Here is a 19,553-nt window from a genome sequence, read left to right on the forward strand (position 1 = left end):
GGGAAATACATATAGAGATTTTAATAGCAGGCATGAATTTTCTGTTCTGTTTTAAAATTTTGGTTTTAGTGGCATGTTAGTTAGTGTAAGAAATATGTGCACAAAATCTTGTTTACTATCTGTGTACAAAATTATCCGTAGTGTGTTTGGATTTTGATAGATGTAAATGTGTGCAAAAACTAAGTTTTCGAATTTATCTAGTCTATAGATATAAATTTATGCTGTCTAACTTGCCATATAGACAGACTTATATGCGGATATTTAAATATTTTGTAATTATTGAAGAGAAATGCAAAACAATACTTGAGAAATCTTATATTAAATTGAATAATGCTAGAACAACTTTCAGTGTCATAGTATACAAATCATCATAGACTACTTAAGATTGAGAAACTATATCCACTCTAATCATCCCAATATTTTGATCATAACATTACACCACCATACTTAGGTGACTTCTTTATCACTGGTAGAATTTCAGACGTCAACACATCAGCCGGGATGAATCACTTCCGGCAGCCCGGGTTGCTGCATGCAGCCCGGGGTGCTGCAGGCAGCCCCAAAATTATTTTCCAGCAATAGCTGTAGTAGTCCACTTGGTCCATGAATTTAAAATGCTTATCAATATTTACAGAACTATATTCACAAAGAGGATTGTGGTAAAATTGTACTCAAACATAATCAAATAGTCCTGTATTGATTGTCTGTCCTAGATTTGCATGTATGGACACTGGGGTGCACCTGTTATGTGAACTTTTTTTGCCATGCTTACCATAAGCAACTAAATATTTTACGAGATCTTCGTAATAATTTACTGAGCCTAGTTCGATATCAAAATCGATACCATCCAAACTTGCATCACCTGGAGGTCTCTGGAGTTTGATTTACCTCATAAATAAGTGTTTCATAAATATGCAACGACATTTTTAACATCAGCCTTGAAAGCTAAAGAGTGGTTTGATTTAGCAATATATTGTTGATGACTAATATATACTAGACTAGCTCCTTCCCGTATAAGGCACATCATGTTCTAAATCATAGTTTCATAATGCATCCCATTCAGTCCCCATAAAATTATGATTGTACAAAAATAATCCTGCTGAGAAAAAACTACTTCTATTTGTTACATAAATATCCTAGCTACATCATTCAGCAAAGGAGTCATGCATCAATGGATACCAAAACAAATTCTATAGGATAATCTTGTGCAAATTTCCAAGGAGTAGGCTTCTCAACGGGGCAGGGAGAATGGGGAACCCGCCCCAACGTGACCCAATTGGAGCTGTCCTGCTCCGCTTAAATGTGAAATGAGTAGGCTTCTCAACGGGGCAGGAAAAATGGGAAACCTGCCCCAACGTGACCCAAATGGGGTTGTCCTGCTCCGCTTAAACATGAAATGGGGCAGTGACGGGGATCAAATTTTTACCCCCTTTTAATATGGAGCGGGTATGGTATATATATGATTCCAAAAGAGAAAATCCGTCTCACCCCAAATATAATATATATATATTTATAATATAATATAATATTTTATATCGTGTAGTAAAATATATTTATAGTATAGAATAATATATAAATAATTTATTTCAGTTCTATACATAATATGATAAAAATATTGCATGGTTTGTTTTAAAGTATCTGTTAGATATATTTGATAATGTCATGTCTAATATGATTTATGTTTAGTTTTCAGATCTTACTTAAACAGGACAAATCAGTACTTAACTGAAATGAGCACTTATACTGAAGTCAGAACTTAAGTCATCAGTACTTAAGGTTCAAGAGATATTTATCAGAAGATAATATCAGGACTTAAAGGAAACGTTCAGATAAGGAAGGCGGCTGATTGAAAGGAAAAGAAGATCAAGACAAACGTAAGAAGAGATATGCGTGAAGAAGGAATTCTATGAAGAATAGAATACTTGGAAGAAAAGATATCTGATTGATATATTTTAGGAAGCAGAATTATATTCCATATCAATTAGCGATTATCTTGTAACTGTGTAGTATATAAACACAGACATAGGGTTTACACTATAAGTGTTATCATTATCGAGAAGATTATTCATTGTAACCCTAGCAGCTCTCGTGATATTTGTTCATCACTGAGAGAGGACAGTTCCATACTGTAACAGAGTTTATTGTTTTGAATAAAGTTTGTTTTCTGTTACTTGTGTTATTAGAATTTGATTTGATTGTGCTATACACTGTATTCACCCCCCTCTACAGCGTGTGTGACCTAACAAGTGGTATCAGATCCTATCTGTTAACACACAAATAGTTTAAGATCCAAAAATAATCATGTCTGAAGTAGAAACTCCAACTAAGCCCATCAAAACTGAAGAACCTCCAAAGACACAAATCCATAGCCGATATGAGGCTATTAGAGTTCCCATATTGAGACCATCTGAATATCCCATATGGAAGGTGAGGATGTTTATGTTTCTGGAAGCTACAGATCCAGAATATCTTGATAGAATCAAGGAAAGGCCTCACAAACCAACCAAGCTCGCTGTTGCAGTTGCAGGTGAAGCAGCCAAGTCAGTACCAAAGGAGAAGAGTGACTACACTGCTGAAGATATCGCATCAATTGCTAAGGATGCTAATGTACGACACTTACTGCATAGTGCCCTTGATAATGTAATGTCAAACTGGGTAATAAACTGCAAGACTGCAAAGGAGATATGGGATGCCTTGGAAATAAGATGCCAGGGAATTGATATGATTAAGAAGAACAGGAAGACAATACTCACTCAAGAGTATGAACACTTTGACTCAAAGGCTAACGAGTCATTGACTGATTTATATGATAGATTTGTCAAACTCTTGAATGATTTGTCACTGGTTAATAAGGAGTATGATCTTGAAGATTCAAACCTTAAATTCCTGTTGGCTTTTCCTGAAAGCTGGGATTTGAAGGCAACAGCAATAAGAGACAACTATAATCTTGATGAAACAACTCTTGATGAAATTTATGGGATGCTCAAGACTCATGAACTTGAGATAGAACAAAAAAGCAAGAGGAAAGGAGGAAAGTCAAGGACAGTTGCTCTTAAGGCTGAAGAAGAATCCCCCAATGCACTCACCTCAAGGAAAGGCAAGGGTAAAGCACTCTTCACAAAGTCTGATACTGAGTCATCAAGTTCTGATAGTGATGATGACTCAGAATCTGAAAGCTTGCCTGAGACGGATGCTGATGAAGAGATGATGAAGCTGTGTGCCCTTATGGTGAAAGGAATCACAAAGATTGCATACAGGAAGTTCAGTAAGGGAAAGAAGTTTTCCAGGAAAGGTGCAAGTTCTGATAAGAAGAATTTCAGAAAATCTGAGGGCAAAGGAGGAAAAGCTGATAGAGGAGATTATACAAATGTCAAATGCTACAAGTGTGGTGAGAAAGGACACATATCTCCTGATTGCAAGAAAGTGAAAAGTGACAAAGGCAAGGCTCTTTTCACAAAGAACAAAAGCTGGACAGACACCTCAGATTCTGAAAGTGAGGAGAATTATGCCTTGATGGCAAATACTGATATGGCAAGTGCTGAAAGCAGTTCTGAAGCTGCTGAGTTAAAGGTACCTCATACTACTTATGCCTTACATACTGATGATATTAATGAGTTGAGAAGATATCTTAAAACCATGTTCATTAGCTATAGAGATCAAACTTTAACATGTGAAAGATTAACTTCTGAAAATCTTGCTTGCAAAAAGAGGAATGATTATTTAGAAAAAGAGTTAGTCATGTTCCATCAAACTCAGAAAGATAGAGATGATGCTTTCTATGTTAGGGATGAAGTGCTTAAAATGAATGAATCTCTAAAAGCTGAGTTAGAAAAGGAAAGAGAGATTATCAGGACTTGGACTAACTCTGGCAGAACAACTCAGAATTTATTAAGTAGTGAAAACTGGAAAGAGGGCTTAGGTTATGGAGATGATAAGAATGATAAAGGAACTGTAGAAATTAAGCTTATAGTTGTTAATCAAAAATCTAAGTTAAAGCCTGTTAAATTTGAAGTTGTAAAGTCTGATAATGAGAAATCAGAAGTTAAAAAGGAATTAACTTCTAACAAACTAAAACAGGAAAAGACAACTGAAGTAAACATAGGCTTAACGACAAAGAAGCAGCTTAAGCATAAGCTGAAAGATGTTAAGAATGCAAACAAGGTAAAATCACCTAGGAAAAATAGGAATGGAAAGGAAGGTGTGAATAAAAGCAATGATTATAAGCCTGTTCGTAATGCTCCTAGAAAAATGTGTCATAACTGTGGAAGTTCTAACCATCTGGCTTCGTTTTGCAGGAAGAATAAGAACATAAACTCATTACCTTCAAAGTCAGGAGTTAAGAGTCAGTATGTTAGATATAAGCCACAAAATCCTTGTTTTCATTGTGGTAGTTTATGGCATTCCATTTATACTTGTAAGGAATATCATAGTCTGTACTATGATTATTATCAAATAAAACCTTCTTTAAATAAAATTAGCATTGTTCCTTCTAGTGTAAGTTCTGATTCAAAGTCTGATAGTGTAAATTCTGATAAGAAAAATGTTAACATAAACTCTGATGTTAAATCCGCTGCAAAGGTTAACAAACTTAATAAGGCCAAAGGATCCAAGCAAGTCTGGGTCCTTAAAACTAATCATTAGTGGTCTTTGTGATTGCAAGGCAACAGGAAAAACATCCTAGTTCTGGACAGTGGATGTTCAGGACATATGACTGGAAATAAAGCCCTGCTATCAGACTTTGTGAAGAAGGCTGGCCCAAGTGTTTCTTATGGAGATGGCAACATTGGAAAAACATTGGGATATGGCAATATCAATCTTGGGAATATCATCATTAAAGAAGTAGCTCTGGTCTCAAGACTTAAACATAATCTGCTGAGTGTTAGTCAAATCTGTGACATAGGTTATCATATGGATTTCTTTGAAGAACACTGTGAAGTTATTAGTAAATCTACAGGCAAAGCTGTTCTGAAAGGATACAGGCATGGTAACATCTATGAAGCCAAGCTTTCAACAAGTACTGATGGTTCTGCAATCTGTCTGATGAGTAGAGCATCAATTGAAGAAAGCTGGAATTGGCACAAGAAACTCTCTCATTTAAATTTCAACAATATAAATGAACTAGTCAAGAAAGATCTTGTGAGAGGACTGCCAAAGTCAATATTTGCTCCTGATGGCCTTTGTGATTCTTGTCAGAAGGCTAAACAAAGGAAATCCTCATTCAAGAGCAAGACTGAATCATTAATTCTTGAGCCTTATCACCTACGACATGTTGATCTATTTGGTCCAGTAAATGTCATGTCTATTGCAAAGAAGAAATATGCTATGGTCATAGTGGATGAGTTCACCAGATACACATGGGTGTATTTTTTGCACACAAAAAGTGAAACTGCATCTATCTTGATTGATCATGTCAGGCAACTGGATAAATTGGTCAAAGATTCTGTGAAGATAATAAGAAGTGATAATGGTACTGAGTTCAAGAATTTGATAATGGAAGACTTCTGCAAAAACCATGGACTCAAGCAGGAATTTTCTGCACCTGGAACTCCACAGCAAAATGGAGTTGTTGAAAGAAAAAATAGAACTCTCATTGAAGTTGCACGTACAATGCTTGATGAAGCAAAGCTTCCAACCTATTTCTGGGCTGAAGCTGTGCAGACTGCTTGTTTTACTTAGAATGCAACACTTATTAACAAGCAAGGAAAGACACCATATGAGATGGTGAAGAAAAAGAAGCCAAATCTGAAGTATTTTCATGTATTTGGATGCAAATGTTTTGTTCTTAAGACTCACCCTGAACAGCTATCCAAATTTGATCTAAAAGCTGATGAAGGAATCTTTGTTGGATATCCACTTTCCACAAAAGCCTTCAGAGTCTATAACTTGAGAACAAGAGTGGTCATGGAATCTATCAATGTCTCTTTTGATGATAAGAAGATTACTGGACTTGAAGATTTCAATGATCATGATCAGCTGAGATTTGAAAATGAAGACTTAAATTCTGATACTGAAAATCCTGACAGTCTAAATCCTGATACTGCAAACTCTGATGGATTAAACTCTGATGTTATTGAAACTGTGGTGACTACGCCAAAGGAAGATGCACCTATGCAGGGGGAGCATACTCAAGATACAACCACCTCTCAAGAAGTATCAGAACATACAACTGGCTTTTCAAGTTCTGATTCGTCAAGTTCTGATAATCCAAGTTCTGATAGTTCTGAAAACTTAAATTCTGAAGGATCCAACTCAGAGAGCATAGTTTCAGGGGGAGCATCAGAAAATGTTGATGAAGATAGCATGGATCATGGGGGAGCATCCAGTTCTAGAGAAAACCTTCCATCTGCAAGCAAGTGGACTAAATCACATACACCTGACTTAATTATTGGAATCCTGATGCAGGTGTCAGAACTAGAACAGCTACTTCGAGTGAATGTCTTTACAATTCTTTTCTTTCTCAGACTGAACCAAAGAAAGTGGAAGAAGCTCTTCAAGATGCTGATTGGGTGCAAGCAATGCAGGAAGAGTTAAATGAATTTGAAAGAAACAAAGTCTGGACCCTAGTGCCAAGACCAAAAAACAGATCTGTTGTTGGTACAAAGTGGGTATTCAGAAACAAAACTGATAGTAATGGCATAATTACAAGGAATAAGGCAAGGTTGATTGCAAAAGGATATTCTCAACAGGAGGTAATTGATTATGATGAAACATTTGAACCAGTTGTTAGATTGGAAGCCATAAGGATATTTTTAGCTTATGCTGCTCACAAAAAGTTTACTGTCTTTCAAATGGATGTGAAAAGTGCTTTTCTCAATTGAACAACCTATAGGCTTTGTAGATCCCAAATATCCTAATCATATCTACAGGCTTGATAAAGCACTTTATGGCCTTAAGCAAGCTCCAAAAGCATGGTATGAGACTTTAGCTCAGTTTCTTCTGGAAAGTGGATTTAACAGAGGAACTATAGACAAAACACTGTTCTACCTCAACCATGGAAAGGACTTACTTCTGGTCCATATATATGTTGATGATATCATCTTTGGTTCTACAAATGACAGACTTTGCAAGAAGTTTGCCAAACTGATGCAGTCAAGATATCAAATGAGTATGATGGGGGAACTTAGCTATTTTCTGGGCCTTCAAGTCAAGCAGAATGAAGAAGGCACTTTTATTTGTCAAACCAAGTACACCAGAAATTTGCTGAAGAAATTTGGAATACAAGATTGTTCAAGTGCATCCACTCCCATGGCCACTGCAACAAAACTGGATAAGGATACTGGTAAATCAGTAGATATTACTGATTACAGAGGTATGATTGGCTCTCTACTCTATCTAACTGCTAGTAGACCTGATATCATGTATGCTACCTGTCTTTGTGCAAGATTTCAAGCAGATCCAAGAGAACCTCACTTAACAGCTGTGAAAAGAATTTTCAAGTATCTTAAGGGAACAGCTGATCTGGGTTTTGTGGTATCCCAGAGAATCAGATTTTAAACTAATAGGTTACTCAGATGCAGATTTTGCAGGTTATAAAATTGACAGGAAAAGCACAAGTGGAAGCTGCCAATTTCTTGGAGGCAGATTGGTTTCTTGGTTTAGCAAGAAACAAAAGTCAATTTCCACATCAACTGCAAAAGCAGAATACATTGCTGCAGGAAGCTGTTGTGCACAGATTCTTTGGATGAAGAATCAGTTACTGGATTATGTGTTAACATATTTTAAAATCCCTATTTACTGTGATAATCAAAGTGCTATTGCTATGACAGGTAATCCAGTTCCACACTCAATGACAAAGCACATCAGCATTAGGTACCACTTCATAAGGGAACATGTGGATGAAGGTACAGTGGAATTGCACTTTGTTCCAACAGATCAACAACTAGCAGATATCTTCACAAAACCACTATGTGAAGCTACTTTTACAAGATTGGTAAATGAACTTGGAATGGTTTCAGGTTCTTTCTCTAAATCTGCTTAGCTTTTGTTCTGATGCATCAGACTTTATGATCAGTATTTACAGAAATTACTCTCTTTGTGTATTCAGTGCTTAATTGAAAATTGCTTAAGTACTAATTGTTGTTTGATGTGAATTTCTAAACTCTGATAGTGAACTGACTGTTTCTGTGACTATTCAATCCTATGAGGATAACTGTGCTAGATGCTGACCTAGTAGTCTTTAACATACTAGAGATCCCATGTTAGAAGTAATTATTTATGTGGAAATCTATTGACACAAGCAAATTCTGATATTGAGCTTAGTCATATTTACTTTGTCTATCTTATTACTAAGTCAAAAACTAGAATAATGCTTCTCATCTGTTAAGTTCCGATGTTAGTAAATCTGATGGATGTACTAAGTGCTGATAAACCTCACTCATCAAAAGAAAAAGTAAAAGAAAAGGGAATAAAAATCAGGTACTCCTTTGAGATCTAGAGTAAAAATGTGGAAGGGACGACCCAAGTGCATTGCTGGTATTAAGTAATATGCATCAGAATAGCAAATAATTATTTTTCTTGGTGACTTTTCACACTCTATGATTACTGGAGAAATACTCTGATAATAACATAAATTCTGATAAGCAGTCGTGACTCACTTACACTGAGAAGCCACTGTAAAATGGAATTTCAAAAGATGCATAAAATAAGCACAAAACAGTTGAGGTGGACTCGTGCATGAACTCATTCAAAAGTAAACTTCATAATAATGATAGATTTTTAGTAAAGTTCTTAGTTATACCTTATTTCTAAGATGTACTGAAGTGAATCAGACTTTACTCTTTGTCTGATGTTTTGAAAATTACTGTGGCGTTCAATGTTGTTTTAGATGAACAATTTATGTGTCAGATTGCATAAATTCTGAGGACAAGTTCTGATGGAAGTTCTGATAAATAAGTTCTGAAGAACTGAAATCAGAATTTGTGTGAAGAATCACAGAGATATGCATTCATTTTTCGAGTTAAGAAATCATGTTCTGATGACTGTTAAGTTCTGATATAAGTCTAAGTGCTGATATTAAATTTTGATCCTCTATTTGACTTATTTGTGGTAAAAATCTGAAACAGTCTTATTTTAAATCAGAATATGTACGGGTGAGATATTAACAGTCAATACAATTAGGGTTAGTGGAACACGTACATGCACAGTAATATTTACTTATTTCTTGTGCGCATTAAACCCTGTTTTACACTTCCAATGACTGTTTTTCTTCTTCCCAGTCTAGGGAGGCGAGGTAGAATCATTTCTACCTGTTAGCATTAAATTTCCTTGCGTCTCCTGGCATTCTATTGCTTATATAAACCAACACCTCAAATCAGCCTACACATCATTTTTTTTCTCACATACTCACTCTCTTTTCCTTCATACCAACACAATCATGGTCAACTACAATATGTTTTTAAACTATGAGACCTTCAACATGGAGTTGAGCTGTGAGGACTGGCAGCAGGAATGGCACGTAACTGTCATTCCTGATGAGATTTGGGACTCGGTTCCCCAGGAGGTTCTCATACACCTCCTGTTCTTTTACATGGACTACCATCGCCATCTGGAGCGATTGGAAGAAGAAAGGCTGGAAGCTCTCCGCCAACAAGAGCGAATCATTCGACTCGCTATTCTTTTTATAGAGAGTCGGAAGAAGAAATAATTTATTTTCTTCTTCCTGTTTTTCTTCATCGTCAGCTTTGGCCGGCTTCTTAGCCAAGGACAAAAGCTGTTGATGTTGGAGTTTGTAGCTTAGGACAGTCTTGTAATGTTCTGATATAAATTTCAATTTCATGAATGTATTCTCTTAATATATTAATGGAATTTTATATTTTTGCAAGATTTTGTCTCTGAGTTGTTTTAAATTCTGCTGCATTTTTAAATCCTGATATATCCATATTCTGATGACCATTTTAATTACTGATATAAATTAAGTTCTGATTTTAAAATATCAGTACTTGTTTACTTGGTTTATTTTTTTTTTGGTCATTCTCACACTTGAATATTTTTACAGAATATTGGTTTTGCAGTGAAAATGATTAAATAAGTGGGAACAGTTTAAATTTTGAATTAAAACTGACTTACCTCAATTAATGGGATTACTTGGTAAGTGGAACGGTTTTTTTTCTTGAAAAACTGCATGTGATAAGTAATGATTACTGTTTTCCCGTGCCCATTAACTATTCATTATTGCTGCATGTCTGACAGGTGTCCAACAGTTATTTTTTTTAACCATGTATAAGTAAGAGAGAGAGAAGATTATACAATCTTTTATTTACTTTTACACTTTTTCTCTCTTTCTTTACTTTTACTCTCTCTCATCTCCTGACGTTGGTTTTCATACAGACATTTTATCAAATACCTTACAGGCAACCTTAATTCTCAAATTTTTTTCATGGCACCTAAAGATTTGATTATAGATGGAGCCAAGTTCGTTCCCAACAACTATGCTGCAATCCTAAATCATGATGAAGCTCCATCTGAGTTGCACTTTGTGCAAGATCTTCTGGCACACAGTGAAATTGGGTATGCATTGACCCAGCCTCAAGTCATTTCCAGCCAACAAGTTCTGACATTTTGGCGGATTGGGCATTCTGATAATGGTGGTGCTACTGGTACTCCCAGCATTGTTTTTGAAGTCAATGATGTTGCACATGTGGTAACTCCTGGAACAGTTCATAAAGCTCTACATTTACCAGAAGGCTGCATTTTCTCAACACCGGAGGAACCAGTTCTACAGCAGCTCATGGCCAATTTGGGGTATGAGAAGAGTTTGGCTAAGCTTGGACAGCTAAAACGAGCATATATCATAAAGGAATGGAGCTTTTTCTTCGACTGCATCACTAAAGCCTTCAGGAATAAGTGTTCCAACTTTGATGTCATTCCAATAATGAGTCAGCACATCGGGTATGCTATTATTAACCAAACTCATTTTGATTTTGCAAGTGCTGTGCTAGGTTTTATAGGGGATAGGATGACAGAGGATAGGAATGTTGTCTACTTTGCTAGATTCTGTCAGCTTATATATAATATCTGTTGTGCTGATGAACCCCAACCTACCACTGACTTATTTCCACCCTTTAAACTTGCAAAATGGGCTTTTAATGACTTGGTAAATGCCGGCCTTAAGAAAATGGTGGTTAGACCTTTACAGATTCCTCAGTCTGTAAAACAGATCCTGGTAAATGCTGATCCTCAAACCTATAGATTTGTTTATCCTGATGTACAATCTACCACCACATCCCAAATACCACAACAACCATCAGAACATACCACTCATACATCTATACCTCAATCCTCTATCAGAACACATCTCAAACCTTCACAGATAGCTCGACCTTCATCATCAGCACATACTGTGAAGCCTTCATCTTCCAAGCCCAAGAGGACAAAGACTGTCCCTCAGACACCACAGAAGAGAAGGAAGATTGTTCTGAGAGATGAGTCTGATAGTGAGGAACAGGTTTCTGCATCAGAACCTGTTGTTAAAGAAGCTGAGAAGGTCCCTTCTCAGAAGGATTCTGGAATTGGGGGATCTACGCTTCTCAAAAGGCTTAAAAAGAATGACTTATGCTGAACCTCCCAAGGAATCCCCACCTTCAAAGAGATACAAGAAACAGAGAGCTAAAAGGCCAGCTTCAGATGATGAGGAAGCAGCAGCTAAGAAAGGAGATCAGGAATCCCTGATCTCAAAAGAACCAGAATTTGCTGAAGCTACTGCATCTCCCTCTCCATTGTCCCCAACTCAGGAAGCTACTACAGACAAGGCAAACACACCATATGTATCTCCTGTACATGAAACTGTATCTCCTGTAGACCCAGGCACAAGTGCTGAAATTGATATTCACAACCTGGTTGTGCCTGAGGTTCTCTACTTAGAAGCTACAACATCAATTAATCCATCAACAACACCTTTTACTGATGCTACTCAAACTCCAGAATTGTCTACAACACCTTCTTTGCATCTAGATGTTGATGATCAGAATATAGGTGAGCATCAGGATATTGCTGTTGATCAGAACTTGGAAACAGATCAGCACTTAGAGGATGATACTGAAGCCTCAATTGCTTCTCATACTGTTGTTTTATCAGAAGATGCTGATTCTGTCAGTTCTGATGCTTCAAATGCTGATACTACTGGTGATGCTGCTATTAATGCAGATGCTGATGAAGCTGGTCCTCAGGACATGCACCTCAACAAACTGTTCATAAATCTGAACTAGTTAAGAAGTTTGTTACAAGAGCAGCACCAGTACCTTGGAGTGAAACTCCTAGAGGACAGGAGTGGAATAAGGAATGGAACTCAGTTACCTTTATTCCATCTGAAAAGATTCTTGCTGAGCACTTGAAAAAAGCTGATGAAATGTTAATTAATGATGATTTCAAGACACAGCTTCGAGTCACTGCATTGAGTACTAGACATCTTCAAGGTCTCCACTCAACAACTCATGCAGAATTACATAAAATTCAGGAAGAATTCTTCCAACCTACCTTTGACAGAGTTGCTTACATTGAGAAGACCCAAGAGAAGCAACAGTCTCAGATTGATGATATTTTGAAAAATCAAGCTTCTCAGCAATCTCAACTCGATGAAATCCAAGCCTCAGTGGAATTGCTTGTCTCTCTTCTCTTACCTGCTGATGCCAAAAAGGGGGAGAAAGTAATTAAGTCCAAATGCAAAACTGTTAAGACACTGAAGGGGAAGGATGATGAAAAAGATGACCAAGGAAACTCTGGAATGGGTGGAGGTCATGGTCAAGGTAGAAGTTTCTCATCAAGAAGAGCTGAAATTACAAGTCACAGGACAAGTTCTGATGCTGGAAAAAGAATTACTTCTGCTACTGGTAATAGGATAAGTTCTGATGAACTTTTGGATCTTGATGAAGAAATATCAAGACAGCTATTTCTGAAAGAAAATCCAGGAATGGACTTTGAGAGTCTGATGGAAGAAGAAGCTAGACTTAAGTCAGAAAAAGTCAAATATAAATCTGAAGCTTCTATTGGTAAAAAGAAACTTCCAAAGGCCAAAGGCATTGTGATAAAAGAAAGAACAAATCCTGAACCAACCAAGGCTAAATCGCAATTGCAGATAGATCCAAGGTCCAAGGGCAAAGAGAAAGTTGGTGAACCTATCAAGATTTATGTGCCTCCTGTGGATGAAGAAATTACTGTTGAAGATGCTGATCTTGCTCTGACTTCAAGAAAAATTTCTAAGACAACCTCTGACATGGCTCAAGTTGTTCAGAGTCAAGATATAGTTAGTTCTGATATCTCAAAGAAGCAAGTAACCTCTGACATAGCACAAGTTAACTCGATATCAGAAGATAAATCAAAGGAAACCTCTGACATTGCTCATGTTAAACCTTCAAAGTTACTCCTACCAGGATTCACCAAAGCCAAACAGACTCAACCTTTGAAGACTGCTGTAAGTGGTTTTGAAGCAAGAGTGGTTACTGGAAAGGAAGCAAGAGATAAATCTGGATTGGGTAGTGCTAATGAAAGAAGAATACAGGACACAACCAATGATCCAACTTCCTTAAGTGAACCAGGTATTGGAGCAACTCCTGAAAGATTGAATCAACTAGAATCTGTACAGATGGTTTACCATACCTACTTGAGAGAACACATCTTGTTGTACTTCATGACAGATGGTAGGGTTTATCATATAAGGGAAAATGCCATTCCACTGAAGTATTTTGAAGAATTGGAACATGTATTATTCTTACTTCAAGTGAATGACAAAATAACAGAAAGTGCTGCAAACTATTTGAAGAGTCAAATTCAGAGACAGGAAAGACTTTATTCTGTAAAGTCTGACAGCACATATCTTCCAAAGTACAGAGATCACAAGGGTGATATTGTTGAGATGAAGCCTAACTCTGCTAAGATTATAACTACTTTTCTGGGTTACAAGGCTGTGGAATTCAATCTTGAGTCTGACAAGGCGTATTTGATCAGACTGGATCAGGACATAAGGAAAGCTAAAATTAATGATCTCAAGGCTGCAATCTTTCAAACTGGTGAAGATTCTGCAGAACTTAAAGATGCTAAAAGGAGGATGATTGATGAACTCAGATATGCTGAGAGATGTTTGTTAAAGAACTATCTCAGAACAACTCCTGACATCAGAGAGATCAGAAAGTGAAGCCAGGTCAAGATCTACAACTGCTTAAATTCTGATATGAATACAGACTGAAGTTGTTATCAGAAGTTAAAGTTGGTAAAGCTTTAAGGACTGTAAGTTGTAGTTATCTAGTCAAATTCTCATGCATTTGTACTTAATGTTTTTGACATCATCAAATATCTGTTAAACTTGTATATTATGCTAATTTACAAGTTGGGTTAGATATATTTGATAATGTCATGTCTAATATAATTTATGTTTAGTTTTTAAATCTTACTTAAACAGGACAAATCAGTACTTAACTGAAATCAGCACTTATACTGAAGTCAGAACTTAAGTCATCAGTACTTAAGGTTCAGGAGATATTTATTAGAATATAATATCAGGACTTAAAGGAAACGTTCAGATAAGGAAGGCGGTTGATTGAAAGGAGCACATACATACATAAGTCTAAAATATGCTTCATTGGTAACTACTGAAATAACACTTCATATGTTGGTAAATCTGGGTTACCACATGAATTGCTTATGAAAACAACTATAGCAAGGAGCACCTCGATCTATGTCCTTAATTATTTACAAATATAATGTTCAGAATACACATACATACATAAAGTGTCCAATACCCTGATAAACAAATTTCTGTGTTAACAACACAAGTCTAAAATATGCTTCATTGGTAAGAGGCGCGTTGAATGCTTATACATATTGTTTTTCTGCCAATTTCTTAAATCAATAAAACTGGCTAGTTATATTTGCTTCAAGTTACAGAGAGAACTTGATCAATTCTTGAAAATGGTAATTACAACATCCCAAGTACGAACAAACTAACCTCCAGCTTCATTGATCCCCAAAATTGCCTAGATTTGTCCAATTTCGCCTGCCTTGTAGCCATAAATGTATTTTCCTATGCTTCGTCGCTTCCTTCAACACTGAGGTTGTAAGGTACTGATAAACTGTATCAGGCATTCTGATGTTGGTACAGGCTAATCAAGATTTATCAAAACTAATATACTTGTACAGAATAACACGATCATGATAACAATTACGAAATTACACTTGCTTCAAAGATAGAATGGTTTAACTTCGCCAAAAAGGAGGTACTATAACATAATTACCCGGTTACCAAAATTTATTAAACAAGTAAATAAAAGACCACACAAACCACTAAACATCATGTCACAGGAGTTTTTCAATTTACAAAATTGGTATCATTATGAAAATGAGCGGTGCTAGGTTTCTCGAAAATGTTTTCTAAATATTTTAACAAATATCGTGGCTAACATGGCGAGATTTGATTTATGGGAGAATATTTATGCACGCGGGGTTCCATAATATATATAGGAAGGTTGCTATCTATTATGTGACATATCGGCATTTGGAAAATTTTTGAGGAAATTTTTTGGGGAAACTATATTCATTTTGAAAATCGTTGTGTGAAAATTTAAAATTTCAAGAACAATATATGAAGGGTAAAAACATCCTAGTCATCAGAGAATAAGAATAAAAACAAAATAAAAGGAATTTTGTATTACAAAATTGACAGATCTTCGAATGATTGATAAAATTGCTAAGAAACAAATACAAAATTTGAAGATCATTTATTAAGAGTAAACATCTGAGTCATGGGAGAATACATCCACTAGTAAAATCCCCCACCTAGCCTTGTAAAATCCCCCACCTAGCCTTGTCAAAGCTGCAGATATTGAATTGGTAATTGTAACAAACAGCTTTTACAGCAGCTAAAAAGCTACTCCTTGCTGAGATCCTTTCATAGAGGTTTCGTTCTTATAACGATGTTGAAGTAATTACAACAAAGTGTTTGCTCAAAAGGTTATAATGATGAAGTGTACACCAAATTAAATAACATTAGCATGAAAAGTGCAACGCAGACCTACTCTATGGATGATGTGGATCCTAGGTACTGGGCTAGTTTTAAGGTGAAATACAAATTCTCATGACGGTTGTGGTCCGCAAGGGGAAGTATTTTGAGAGAAAGTTAGAAGAGGAGATCACCTGTAGCAGTGTAAATTCAAGCATGGTGTGACTTTTGAAGGGAGGACAAGGACATGTTAGATGAATCGAACTGTAGCAAACTGAAAATTTCATTTAGCCACTAGAAAGAAGCTATGCATTTCAATAGAATAAGCTTACATGCCAAAAGTAATTGATAACATAAAGGTTGCAAATATCATGCATAATTAAGAACATTGGCTACATATAATTAGTTAATCCTGATTCTCTAATTAATTATGAAGTGTTCAAAGCTTGATATAGCTAGCAAAAACAATATGACAAGTAATGCAACTGGCAGTTGTAATCCCAAACAAAACTTTAGAAGCAAAAATCCAAGACACCCAAGTTGAAGCAATTTTTCTAGAAAAGTATCAAGAGTGTGTGTTTGAGTTGGACACGATAATATTACAAGCAAGCTATATAAATATACTCCCAGTACAACACTGAAGCTATATAAATTCACCATTCGTCCTTGCAGAGTTACTTCTGTATGTTCTTATCTTCAAGTTTTACTTTATCATATTCTTTTGTCTAAAATATAAAAATAGTATCCTGGTCCTTTGCTGACACCTCTCATTCTTGATCAAATCCAAAGATTACATAATAGTTCTTTATAAGTAACAGTAAGGAGAGAAACTAATTAATTTTAAGATGAATGATAGTAATGGAAGATTTAAAATTAAATATTACGCTACATTAGTACCTGTTTGTACCTTAAAAGATTAATGATATTGAATTGTTTTCTCAACAAAAAATTATTTATTTGATAAGTTTATTCATTTAACAATTATTTATTTATCGAGGTTTACTGATATTAAATTGTAAGCACGATTTTTGAAATTTCCCCTTTTACTTATCAAAAGAAATTTACTGTATTAGAGTATCTCCAATGGTTCATGGCTAAAATGATTGGCTAAATTATATAAAATATCGATTATCTAAATTTTACTAAACATGTAAGAGATTGAATTCAGCGGAGTTGACTATAATGATGGGCTATTTTTTAAAAGTAATATATTATTATTATTATTTCTGTTTATTATAAATAGAATATTTTATTTCAGTATGATAAGTTAATTTGACATATCGCTATAGGTTTCCAAAAGTTCAACATATATGGTCAAATTGGCTAAAATTTTAGTTAATAATTTTATATTATTTAAATGCATAATATTTTTACATAATCTTTATAATAATATTTATGAAATGTCATATAAACTTTTATTTGAGGGTTGAGTGAAAGTGAAGTTGCACGTTCCCATACAAACTCGAGATCATTTGGCTCCTTTTATTTTCAAACTCCTAGTTTAACAAATCTTGTTCAAAGTATTTCTAAAAGGAAAATTCATGGGGTACCAACCCTAACGATTTCCCCCCTCATCCTTACATATATTACAATTTCATAAGAAACCTGCGTCCAGTCTCATATTATATCTAGCATGTACCGATGCACAAAAAGTTCATCCGGACTTTAAAAAGTACGGCTTTTTTAAAAAAGGATAGGATCGCACTTTTTTAAAAAAATCGGGTCGGCTCAGGCCGGACTTCTTAAGAAATATACGACCCGTTTTAGGCCCGCGGGTCTGGCCGAACCAGACTTTATCCAGGTTTTTTATTTATATATTAAAAATTATTTTTATATTTTATAGCTTGAACTATGAGTAGTTTAAATATCGGAGAAAATAATAACTTGATATATCAGATAAAGTAGTTTAGACACCGAAATAAATAATTATTTTTTAATATGATATATAAATAATCATAGATACCTTAATTGCTTCTATATTATAAAATAATTTTCAAAAAATGATAAAAAATAATGTATATTTTCAAATTTTATATTAAAAAATCGATTTTTTAATCAAGTTTTTCAAAATATCCGGGCTTTTATCCACGTCGAACCGGACTTTTATTCGGGCATTTATCCGGGTTTTGTTAAATCCGGGCTTTTATCCAGATTTTTCGGGTTTCCGGTCGGGACGGATTTTCGAGGAAAAAGAAGGTTCATTTAAGGTCCGCCGGTCTGGTCAAACCGGGTCAGCCTTTTTTCCGAATCGGATCCGATTGGATTTCAGATTTTTTCCCGCATGCTTATTATTGTGACCCCCTAGATTCAAAAAGAAAATCATGAAGTATATATGTAATAGTTTGGGCTTGCGAGGAAGCCCACTATTGATAGGGTGTGTTTTGGGTAGGAACCAAACCTGATTTAAGCTCTATCTAAAAGGCCATGCAGCCCGCAAGGGTTGACTCAGTTGGTTAAAGAGAGGAAAACTAACCTCTTGGTCACAGGTTCGAATCCCACGGGAGGAGAATTTATAATTATGCCTCCTGAGCCAGAGTCTGTCGCTTAAATGCGGTTTACCTTGGTTCACGTGGTTTGCAGGCTATTACGTGAACCCGTAGGGTTTACCCAGTGCGCACCCGAAGGGTAGCGGCTGCGGGTTACCTACGATAAAAAAAAAAGGCCATGCAGCTATTTTCTCTGATTATCTAAAACTAGCATAATAACCTGTGCGAGACACGGGTCATTTTATATAGTTTTTTTTATGTATAATCATGCAATTATAATGTTATTAGTTATTTTCTTATTTGTAAATTTTGTACAATATCAAATACAAATTGATTGTTTATCAATGTCTATTATTTTCATACAAAACATTAACAAATTACACAACGTTTCTAATATAGTTCATTAAGCAAAATATATATAAATTATTATTTATATTGTATAATTTGTATTTAACGAATGAATATAAACGGGATAGTCAGTGTACTTTAAAACGAAACGATTAAACTTAATCTGTAGAATATCGTTAGTATGCCTACAAAGAAAAAACTAAAAATTAACATATATGTTGAATACAGAGTTGACCAAAAATTTTGAATTTTATTTAAATAAATTATATGTACTGATCGGTATTATTACTGAGTACACTACTAACTTACAATTAACTTACTCAATTTAAAAAGATAAAAAATGAATAACTAAAGTCCAAATGACTTGCAATCATAATATACAATAATGTAAAATTTACAATACTGTTAATATAAAAGTTGATTTTAATTAAAAATGTTAAGCTCTGGAATTCAACGTATGTATGTATGGAAAAATGTTAGTTTTTTATTTACACTAATGTTAACAAAGTAAGATTAAGTTATATGTGTTTTCGTGTCAGCGTGTAAATTATCGTATGTTATATTTCTTAGTAAATTACGATGTTTTAATTATTTATATGCTAAATATCTTATTTATGTACATGTATAATTATTATTAACATCCAGTGAGACAATTGATTACTTAAATAACATGCATTTGTAATTATTCAAAAATTAAAATTATGTAATAAATAAATTGCAATAACTTATATATGATATTCACATTATCACTAACAAACGATCCATATCTATTTTTTACGCAACCGAGTATCAAT

The 19,553-nt window shown here is 35.1% G+C and overlaps 1 pseudogene; it reads right to left on the reverse strand.

Annotated features, from left to right (window-relative positions):
- Window positions 1-368: 368 nt before the first annotated feature.
- Window positions 369-1,027, reverse strand: LOC141712429 (hevamine-A-like; annotated as a pseudogene).
- Between the last annotated feature and the right edge of the window lie 18,526 nt (window positions 1,028-19,553).

This window comes from Apium graveolens, chromosome 1 (genome assembly GCF_009905375.1).
Source record: "Apium graveolens cultivar Ventura chromosome 1, ASM990537v1, whole genome shotgun sequence".
Taxonomy (NCBI): Eukaryota; Viridiplantae; Streptophyta; class Magnoliopsida; order Apiales; family Apiaceae; genus Apium; species Apium graveolens.